Raw genomic sequence first — 9,573 nt, 5'->3', positions numbered from 1 at the left:
TTACTGAAACCTAGGTACAGCTCTGTCATGAGCAGGAAGTAGAAATTGCTGAGAGAAGACCAAAATGGAGCTGCAGTAATAACATTCAGGACGTTCATATCTAGCTTTAAGGCAGCCTATTGGGGACCTTGTCTGTCCTTCCTGGTAGCTCCTGCGAGTCCATTTCCTTGCACGTTCCATCTTAACTCTGAAGACGTTTACAGCCCAAAAGGGCTTTGAGATGTATAATAACGTGCTGGTGCCTGGAAGAGCACCGTGTCAATTTAATTTGAACCAATTTGACAAGTCCGATATACTTTCAGGACAGCAGCCCACCACGAGACGACATCCAGCGCCTCTTGTTAGGTTCTTATCCCTGCCATTTCTCTTGGAGGTAATTACCTTAGATCAAGAGACCGATTGTAAACGCGTTATGTTGTGCTGACAGCACAAAGCTGGGGAGAGCCAGAAACTCCAGTTCCAGAGGCAAGGAAAATGCAACACGATGTGCAACCCTCTCTAAGCCCCTCTGCAGCAAATGAAATTCAGTATTGACAAACACACATTAATGCCATTGGCCCGGAGAGGGGTGGCCTGAAAAGTGCTGACCTGCAGAAGTGTCTCTGGGCTATGCTATTGGGAAAATCACAGAAGGAATCAGTGCCATGAGCTTCCGGGACTTATATTTTTATTTTAAAATAGTTCATCTTCTTAAGAATCAGCGACCCTCTCCCTCATGTAACCATTCTAGCCCTGCAGTCCCCCTGTGAATCTGAGACACTCTTAAGATTTTTTCCCCCTAGGGATTAGTGATCAACGCTGACATCCTGTGAGGAAATAGAGAGTTTTTTCTATTGCTAAAAACAGGAATACTCAATTTAAATCCCCTTATGGCAGATGTTTTTTTTTTTTCTTTTTCTTTTAGCAAAACCTATTTTGCCTCAGTTTAAGCAGGACAAGCACAGGCTTGATTTATGCTCATTACTCCAGAATTTTGCCTTTCAGATGTGAGAGGGGATCATGACTGTTCAGTTCATAACACTTTTCTCACTTTCCTTTTAATGATATTTCCAGAAGAAAAAAAAATGTCACAGAACCAGATGGGCCACCTTCCTCCGCAACAGCCAAAGTTAGCTTTACCTTCCAGGAGAAGGGAACACCACCAGGCTCAGCACAGTCTTCACAACGCTTCCTTTTTTGGTTTGTTTACTTGTTTAAAACAGTCTTTGCCTGAGCTAAAACGAGTACATACTAAGGATTCTTGCTGTGTGAGTACTGGGTGGTTGGGCATGTGCTGGTAAAAGGATATCAGCAGGAGAAGACTGACTGTTACCGTCAGGGCCAGGTCAGAGCTACCCTGGGGTTACAAAGTGAGAGCTCCTCTCCAAAAGACCAGAAGAGTGGGGGAGAAGAGGAGGAATGAGGAGCTACTAGAGCTATGGATGGATCAGTTGCCAACCAAAGGACATATATATGCATTATATGACTACGAGGGACAGAGGTTAGTAGAGATACCCCTACTATATATATACATATATATATATATATACATAAACATTTGTGTTTTATAAATGTATACATATATGCATATTATTCATATATATGTGCATATTTCTTGTTAAAAACTTATCTGATCCAGAACTGTTGACCAGTGCTCTTCAGAATCTATTCACTTCCCCCAAGATTCTAGAAGCAGAAGAGTTTGATTCGGGATTTACATAGCTCACAACAGCTTGGGGCTTTATTCCTGGATACAAAGAATCCAGACACTGTCAGGTTCCCTCTGGGTCACAGCAAAATTCTCTGTCCCTGTATCTTCAAGCTCACACCGCAAACCTGGACTCCTGGAGATAGTCATGATTCTTCCTGGGAAGTGATTGCTTATCCTCAGAGCCCCTGGCAGGTGGCAGGTATTTTGGTCATTTTCTTTTCTTCCAAAAACATGGGCCACTATAGATGACAAGTCTTTCAGGGAGTCACAGCCTCACTGCTCAGGTTCTCTTTTAGAGCCTGCTATGTGCCAAAGTGTCACTTGTTTGAGTAGTCCTCATTGTAATAGCCTGGGAATCATATCTAGTATTAATTAAATGCCTATTGTTACTCTGTGTAATGTGCTATGCTAAATGCATTGCTGTATTACTCCATAGAGTCCCCATAGCATCCCAGTGAAGAAGGTATATCTATTATCCTCATGTTTAACATGAATAACCTCAGGCTTAGAGAGGTTGCTAAGAATTTCAAGATTATATAGCTAATAATTGTCTGTGCTGGGGTTGAAGGCATCTCTGGCTGACTCCCAGCTTTCTGCTCTTAATCTCCACCTCCCTGTATGAGCACAAGATGATGACAAGAGGGAATACATGCAGAAGTGTTCTTCCAGCTCAATTGCTTTTACCAGTGACAAAGCATGGAGTTAAGTTAGAAGAAAAGATATATGTACAACCAGAATAGATTTCAAAAGTCCCCTGAAGCAGCAGACATATGTTTAGCTCTTAGGAAGATCATTTGGCATCATTCTTCTTTCCCAGGTAATTATTAGCTAGAAAGAACTGACATTCCTATCCTTGACCCCTAAGGAAATGAAGCTGGTACATATTATAGTTATGTTTCCCGATAAGATGCTGGCAAGTGAAGACTTTACATGTTCTAGTCCATGAACTGATTTTTAGCCAACTCAAATGACGAAAACATATATAACCATAGAAAGCTTCCTTACAGTGTCTTAAGAGGCTGTACCATGACTCGCATAGATTTGCATACCCATAGTCACTTTTTTTTTTTTAATGTTCTATATTAATTTTCTTTTATTAGATCTTATATATAACCAGATATACTTTATGGAAATTGGTTTCCAGATACATGATAGCATATTTCTGTGCCTGAATCTTTTAGTTTAAACAACATGGCTATAGATTGCTTAAGAAAAAAAACCTGGAACTAATAGTTCCATGAAATTATGTAAGTGCAAGTTAGAGGTTTATTCCTTAAGAAGAACATGCCAGAACATTGTTGTTTTTTTTTTTTTTTTATTATTATTTTCTTTATTTACATTTCAAATGCTATCCCGAAAGATTCCCATACCCCTCCCCCCACCTCTGTTCCCCTACCCACCCACTCCCACTACTTAGTCACTTTTAGTCTCTTGTTCTAATTAGGTAGCTTAAGAGTTAGTGTAAATACCACATTGTTGTACATGTAGATTGAAAATTGATAATAATCATATGCCAGTGAACACAAAAGAAAACATTGACAGTTAATGAGACAAAATGCATAAGTTTTTTACAAATTAGTGTCTGTATCAAATGGAGTTTATTAAAATCCTTTGCAAGTATTCAAACTCATAATTGTCTAGCAGAAGCCCTCTTATTGTCACAGTGAATAATGTCTTTCTGTACTAAAGCCTTTTCTCCATGTCATCCTTCAAACATGTTTTCAGTACAACACACACACACACACACACATGCACACATACACACACAATTTCTTCAAGAATTACTTTTCTGCTACTAAAGCAACGCAATTTCTTTCTTTTTCTTTTTTGTAATTAATTAATTAATTAATTATTTTATTTATTTATTTTGTATTTATTTTTTAAAGTCCAGATTATATTGCCTTCCCGGTCCATCCTGCAACTGTTCCACATCCCATACCTCCTCCCCATAACCCCTGTCTCCAGAAAGATGTCCCCAACCCCCACCCCACCCCACCAGACCTCTAAACTCCCTGGGGCCTCCAGTCTCTTGAGATAACCCTCTCTGACTAAACCCGGACCTGACAGTCTTCTGCTGTATATGTGTTGGGGGCCTCATATCAGCTGCTGTATGCTGCCTGGTTGGTGGTCCACTCTCTGAGAGATATCCGGAGTCCAGACTAACTGAGACAGCTGAACCTCTTACAGGGTCACCCTCCTCCTCAGCTTCTTCCAGCTTTCCCCTAATTCAACCACAGGGGTCATCAGCTTCTGTGCATTGGTTGGGTGCAAATATCTGCATCTGACTCTTTCAGCTGCTTGTTGGGTCTTTTGGAGGGCAGTCATGAAAGGTCCTTTTCGTGAGCGCTCCATAGCCTCAGTAATAGTGTCAGGTCTTAGGGCCTCCCATTAAGCTGGATCCCACTTTGGACCTGTCACTGGACCTTCTTTTCTTCAGGCTCCTCTCCATTTCCATCCCTGCAGCTCTTTCAGATAAGAACAAATGTGGGTCAGAGTTTTGACTATGGGATGGCAACTCCATCACTCACTTGATGCCCTGCCTTTCTACTGAAGACGGGCTCTACAAGTTCCCTCTCCCCAATGTAGGGCATTGCATCTAAGGTCCCTTTCTTTGAGTCCTGAGAGTCTCTCACTTCCCATGTCTCTGGTATATTCTGGAGGGCCACCCTGCCAACCTCTTACCTCCCAAGGTTGTATGTTTCCCTTCTTTCTGCTGGTCCTCAGTGATTTCAGTCCTTTTCTCCATCCAAACACTTGATCAAGTTCCCCAATCTATTCTCCCATTCCCTTTCTGTCCCATGTCCCTCCCTTCCCCCTTGGGGTTGGTTTCTTTCCCCTCCCAAGTGTAACTGAGGCATCCTCCCTTAGGCCCTTCAGATTGTTGAACTTTTTGAGTTCTGTGAGCTGCATCAGGTATTTGGCACTAAAACCTCATACTTACGGGCACTTGATCTTTGATTAAGAAGCCAAACATTTACAATAGAAAAAAAGGAAAGCATCTTCAACAAATGGTGCTGGTCTAACTGGCTGTCAATACATAGAAAAATGAAAATAGACCCATACTCGTCACCTTGCACAAAGCTCAAGTCCAAGTGGATCAAGGACCTCAACATAAAACCTGATACACTGAATCTAATAGAAGAGAAAGTGGGAAAGAACCTTGAACTCATTGGCACAGGGTAAAATTTCCCAAACAGAACACCAATGGCTCATGCTCTAAGATAAAGAATTGATAAAAGGGACCTCATGAAACTGGAAAGTTTCTGCAAGGCAAAAGACATAACCAATAAGACAAATCAGCAACCTACAGATTGGGAAAAAAAATCTTCACTAACCCCACATTGGATAGAGGGCTAATATCCAAAACATATAAAGAATTCAAAAAGCTAACCACCAAAAGGCCAAACAAAATAATCAAGAAATGTGATATAGAACTAAACTGAGAATTCACAACTGAGAAATATCAAATGGCTGAGAAACACCTAAAGAAGTGTTCAAAGTCCTTAGTGATCAGAGAAATGCAAATCAAAATGACCTAGAGATTCCACCTTACACCAATCAGAATAGCTAAGATCAAAACCTCAGGTGCCAGCACATGTTAGTGAGGATGTGGTGAAAGAGGAACACTTCTCTATTGCTGGTGGGACTGCAAACAGGTACAACCACTCTGGACATCAATCTGGAGGTTCCTCAGAAAATTGAAAATAGATCTACCTGAAGACTCCGCAATACCACCTCTTGGGAATATACCCAAAAGATGCCCTGCCATGCCACAGGGACATGTGTTCCACTATGTTCATACTGGCCTTGTTTGTGATAGCCAGAAACTGGAAACAAGCCAGATGTTCCATGACAGAAGAATGGATACAGAAAATGTGGTTCATTTACACAATGAAATACTACTCAGTTATTAAGAATGAGGACATCCTGAGTTTTGCAGGCAAATACATGGAACTAGAAAATATCATCCTGAGTGAAGTAACACAGACACAAAAGGACATGCATCTTATGTACTCACTAATAAGTGGATGTTAGCCAAAAAGCAATATAATTTCCAATTGCAGTCTATATATTTGTTCTTATACACAAAGGTAAGTGTAGCCCTCACCTCTAATCAAGGAAATATCTATTTCTAACATACCACTATAGAGAATCACAACCAATCAAACTGTAGGCTTATAGAGCCCAGTACCAGAACCCTTGCACCTAAGGCTCAGGACTTATTACAGAAGAGGAGATGGAAAGATTGTAGGAGCCAGGGGATAAGAATTTTGCTATAAAATGACCTGGAAATTTCAGAAGATACATCTGTAAAGTCTCAGCATTGAGAGTACCGAAGCATGAACTGAACTAACCCAACTATAATGAGCATGCTAAATTTGAAGGGGAGAAAGACCACTGGAATACAATCCTACACAAAGAATTACTGGCATCTATGTAAAACTGGGGATGGGAGAAATAGCCTTTTCCAGAGAAGACACTAATTGCTTATCCAAAAACAAATGCAAATCCAAGTAACAATGTACACACATTGAGAATGTTAAATTTATGTATTTAATATTGTATATGTGTGCACATGCACACACATGCACATACAACAGTAGCAACGACAATATATGAAATAAAAAGCTATGAGTTTGAAAGAAAGCAAAGGATTTGCTTTGATGACAGTATTTTGAGGGAAGAGAAGGAACATGTAAATAATGCAATTTATTATTGTCTTAAAAATAAAGAAAATTATTTTAAAAATAATTACTTCAGAGCACATTTTTACTGTTATTTATCTGAAGCTTTTAAAATTCTATGTCAATGCATTTCCAAATCTATGAGGCTCATATTAATGACATACTGATATTAAATTCATTAAAATTTAGTCTCAATAAATAAGTAGATAGCACTTACCTCTGGCTCTGAAGGCATGAAGGATGTAAGACATCCTTATGGGCCATCTATGTAATAGCAAATACAACTTTGAAATCCCCAAATCTAATTCTATTTGACTAAGAATATAGAAAGTATCTAACACAATTTCTGGTTAAGGAATACAGGAGAAAATCGGGACATATTTTGGTGGGCGTAAATATAAAGCTTATCTGAAAATGAAGAACCTGCAATTCTGAAAGAACTTATCAGGGAAAGGAGAAAGAAAAACTCAAAACCAAAATGGTATAACCTTGTGTATAACCATACAGATAAGGCCATTGAAGAAGAGGAAGTCAATGTTGGGAAAAATGCTGTCTTGGGATATAAAGTGGCTGGGTTTCTGCCTAAGCCATTGTAAAATGAGACATCCATAAAGGGTTGTGGTTTGAATTTTGTTAAATGTGGAAGCCATATTTTGAACACTGTATAGGGAGAGGAAGATGTGACTCTCACTGATCTCACTGATTTGGGAGGCCCACAGGACAAAGGAGAGACAAGGCCTGAAGAGGTTGGCCGCCTGTTCACCTCTATATGCAGATGAGTGACTATATGATAAGATGTTTTCCTGTTCACAGGAGGAAAAATGAGCTCCATTTGCAACTCAGAGGGACTGGTCAGAGCTCCCTGCAGATTCTCATTGAAATATTTCTCATCAAGAGGACATTTAAGACCACAGAGAGAGGTACAAATGGCCAATAGAAGGACTGACTGAAATGAAAGGAGCAAAATAATTTCCCAGATTGCCAATGACTATTAAAATGGGCCATGAGGGTCCTTGGTTATTACTTTAACAATTAGTTAATTTTAACAGCAGGGAAGCCATTAGCTGACCATCTCACTCTTCTGCCCAGCATATTCTACCCAATGAGCTGTGATTGGGGCAATAAAAATGAGATTGTGCCCAGACAATAAAATATTTAGACTTTTAATATGTTGGTTGGAATGGACTTCATTTAAAGTGGCAGGGCACCATCTTTGGCCTTATTTATTTTTTCCAAGGCTTTGGTGAGTAGCTATACTTCAGTTGTGTTTCCAGAAAGGCTATGTGTAACATTACTGTATGAATATCAAATTGATTTAATTTACAAAGAAGAAGATGGGAATTAATGGTGTAAACATAACTGTCTGTGAATAATATCCATGGGTAATGTCTTTACCCGTAAATGCCACCCAAACTTAAACTAATTACAGATTTAAATTCAATCTACAGAATGCATGCAAATAATTTAAACACAGTATATGCATGTTCGTGTAAATATCATAAAACCCCTGAAAATGGAAATGAGCATGCAAAACTCTCTGCCCAAATAAAGCTAACGTTCATATTACTGTTTTCTCTCAACAGGGAGGTTTGTTTTTCTATACCAAGTGATAAGTACAATATACACTCAGATTTTTCTTGTGATGAGCACTCTGAGTCCCACTTTCTTGAAACCATCCTTCCTGCACACATGTAAGACCACCTGGTACCACACCCTGTCTCTGCCCACACTCACTCAGCACTGGGAAGGCCTTTGTCTTGTTGGAAGCCCACTTCCCACAACCTCTCCTAGCCAAATGTTGAAAGTCATTATGTCTGTCTTGAAACATTGAGCTCCTTGCTGAAAATCGAATATTGTTTCTTGTGCTAGTTACAAGAATCAGATCCCAAACAGAAACTGCATCACCTGCTTCCATGAAGAAACACTGTAAAAGAAGAATCAGAAAGACTGTTGGCCCAGGAAGATGGGGATGACTCTTACCAAAATCTGTCTTCTGGATGTGACGGGGTCATTGCAGCCACCAACTCCTAGAAGCTGTGGCTACTTAAATAAGACTTGCACAAGGTGGAGCTTGTTAACATCTCATTAAAGAGTGTTAGGATGATGCACGACTCCGTGAGGAACTACTGGTAATTAATGGTTGCTAGGGAATGGGGACTCATTTTACTTAGTGCTTTTACTGGTAAGTGGCCTGTGCTCCAGAAATAACACCCCACAACACACATACTTATAAATACTTATAGATATCCAAGAACCTCAAGTAAATGCAGTGGGTCATTAAAAAAATTACATGAAATCACGGATCTGGGTGAGAGGAATAAAGGGGTCATCAGGAGTGGGAGGAGGAAGAGAGAGGACAAAGGGAGAGTAAACAGGCTCAAAATGGATCATATTGATGTATTGTCACAAAAGAAAGTAAAATTTAAAACCCATAAAGGAAAATATTTATAGTAATTGAAGTCAAGTTGTCATGTGAAGCAACTAAAAAAGCTTTCCAGTGAAGCAAATAACTGGGAGACCTTTGGATGAATAATCGTGATTGTAGGGAAAGGAGAAAAAGTCCAAACCTTATATCTTACTAACAATACCTTGATGGTGGAGAGCTTAGAATGCACACTTGCTTCTTCTCCCAAGGCAAAGGGGATTGGACATGACAGGAGACTCTAGTAAACTGCAAGCACAGATCTGCCTACACCTCCAGAATCTCCCCTAGATTTGAAGCCAGCTAGTACACCACCCAATATGGGCTCTATGGCCCATATTCCACGAGTGCTGTCTCCATTGTGATTGATGGCTTTCATTGTCCTCCAGCCATGAGGTTCTTATTGATGCAATGGTCAACTCTCCATTGCTTTACTGGCATTATATCATCCTAGAGTTCTTGGCTCATCACTTAACATTGAATTCACTAGTATTTCTTATTTGTCTGAAGTGGGAGGGAGGGCAGAAAAGAAAGAAGAAGGATAATTTACATTTCCTGATTCAAAGCCAGGCTCTATTCATCATCGCCTGCACATCTCTTATAAAGATGATAAATGAATGTATAGTAACTGAACCCTAAAACAAAATAATGTGTTTTTCTTAAAGCTTCACGGGGCTGCATTTCCGTTGTAATTAGTTTACCATTTTTTTAAAATCAAATTCTGTTAAGCAGCAGTCAAAATGAAAGCTGATATTCAGGATGCTAAAACCAGTCCC

This window comes from Mus pahari, chromosome 15 (assembly GCF_900095145.1).
Source record: "Mus pahari chromosome 15, PAHARI_EIJ_v1.1, whole genome shotgun sequence".
In the NCBI taxonomy this organism is placed as follows: domain Eukaryota; kingdom Metazoa; phylum Chordata; class Mammalia; order Rodentia; family Muridae; genus Mus; species Mus pahari.
Note: the sequence above shows the minus strand (reverse complement) of the source record.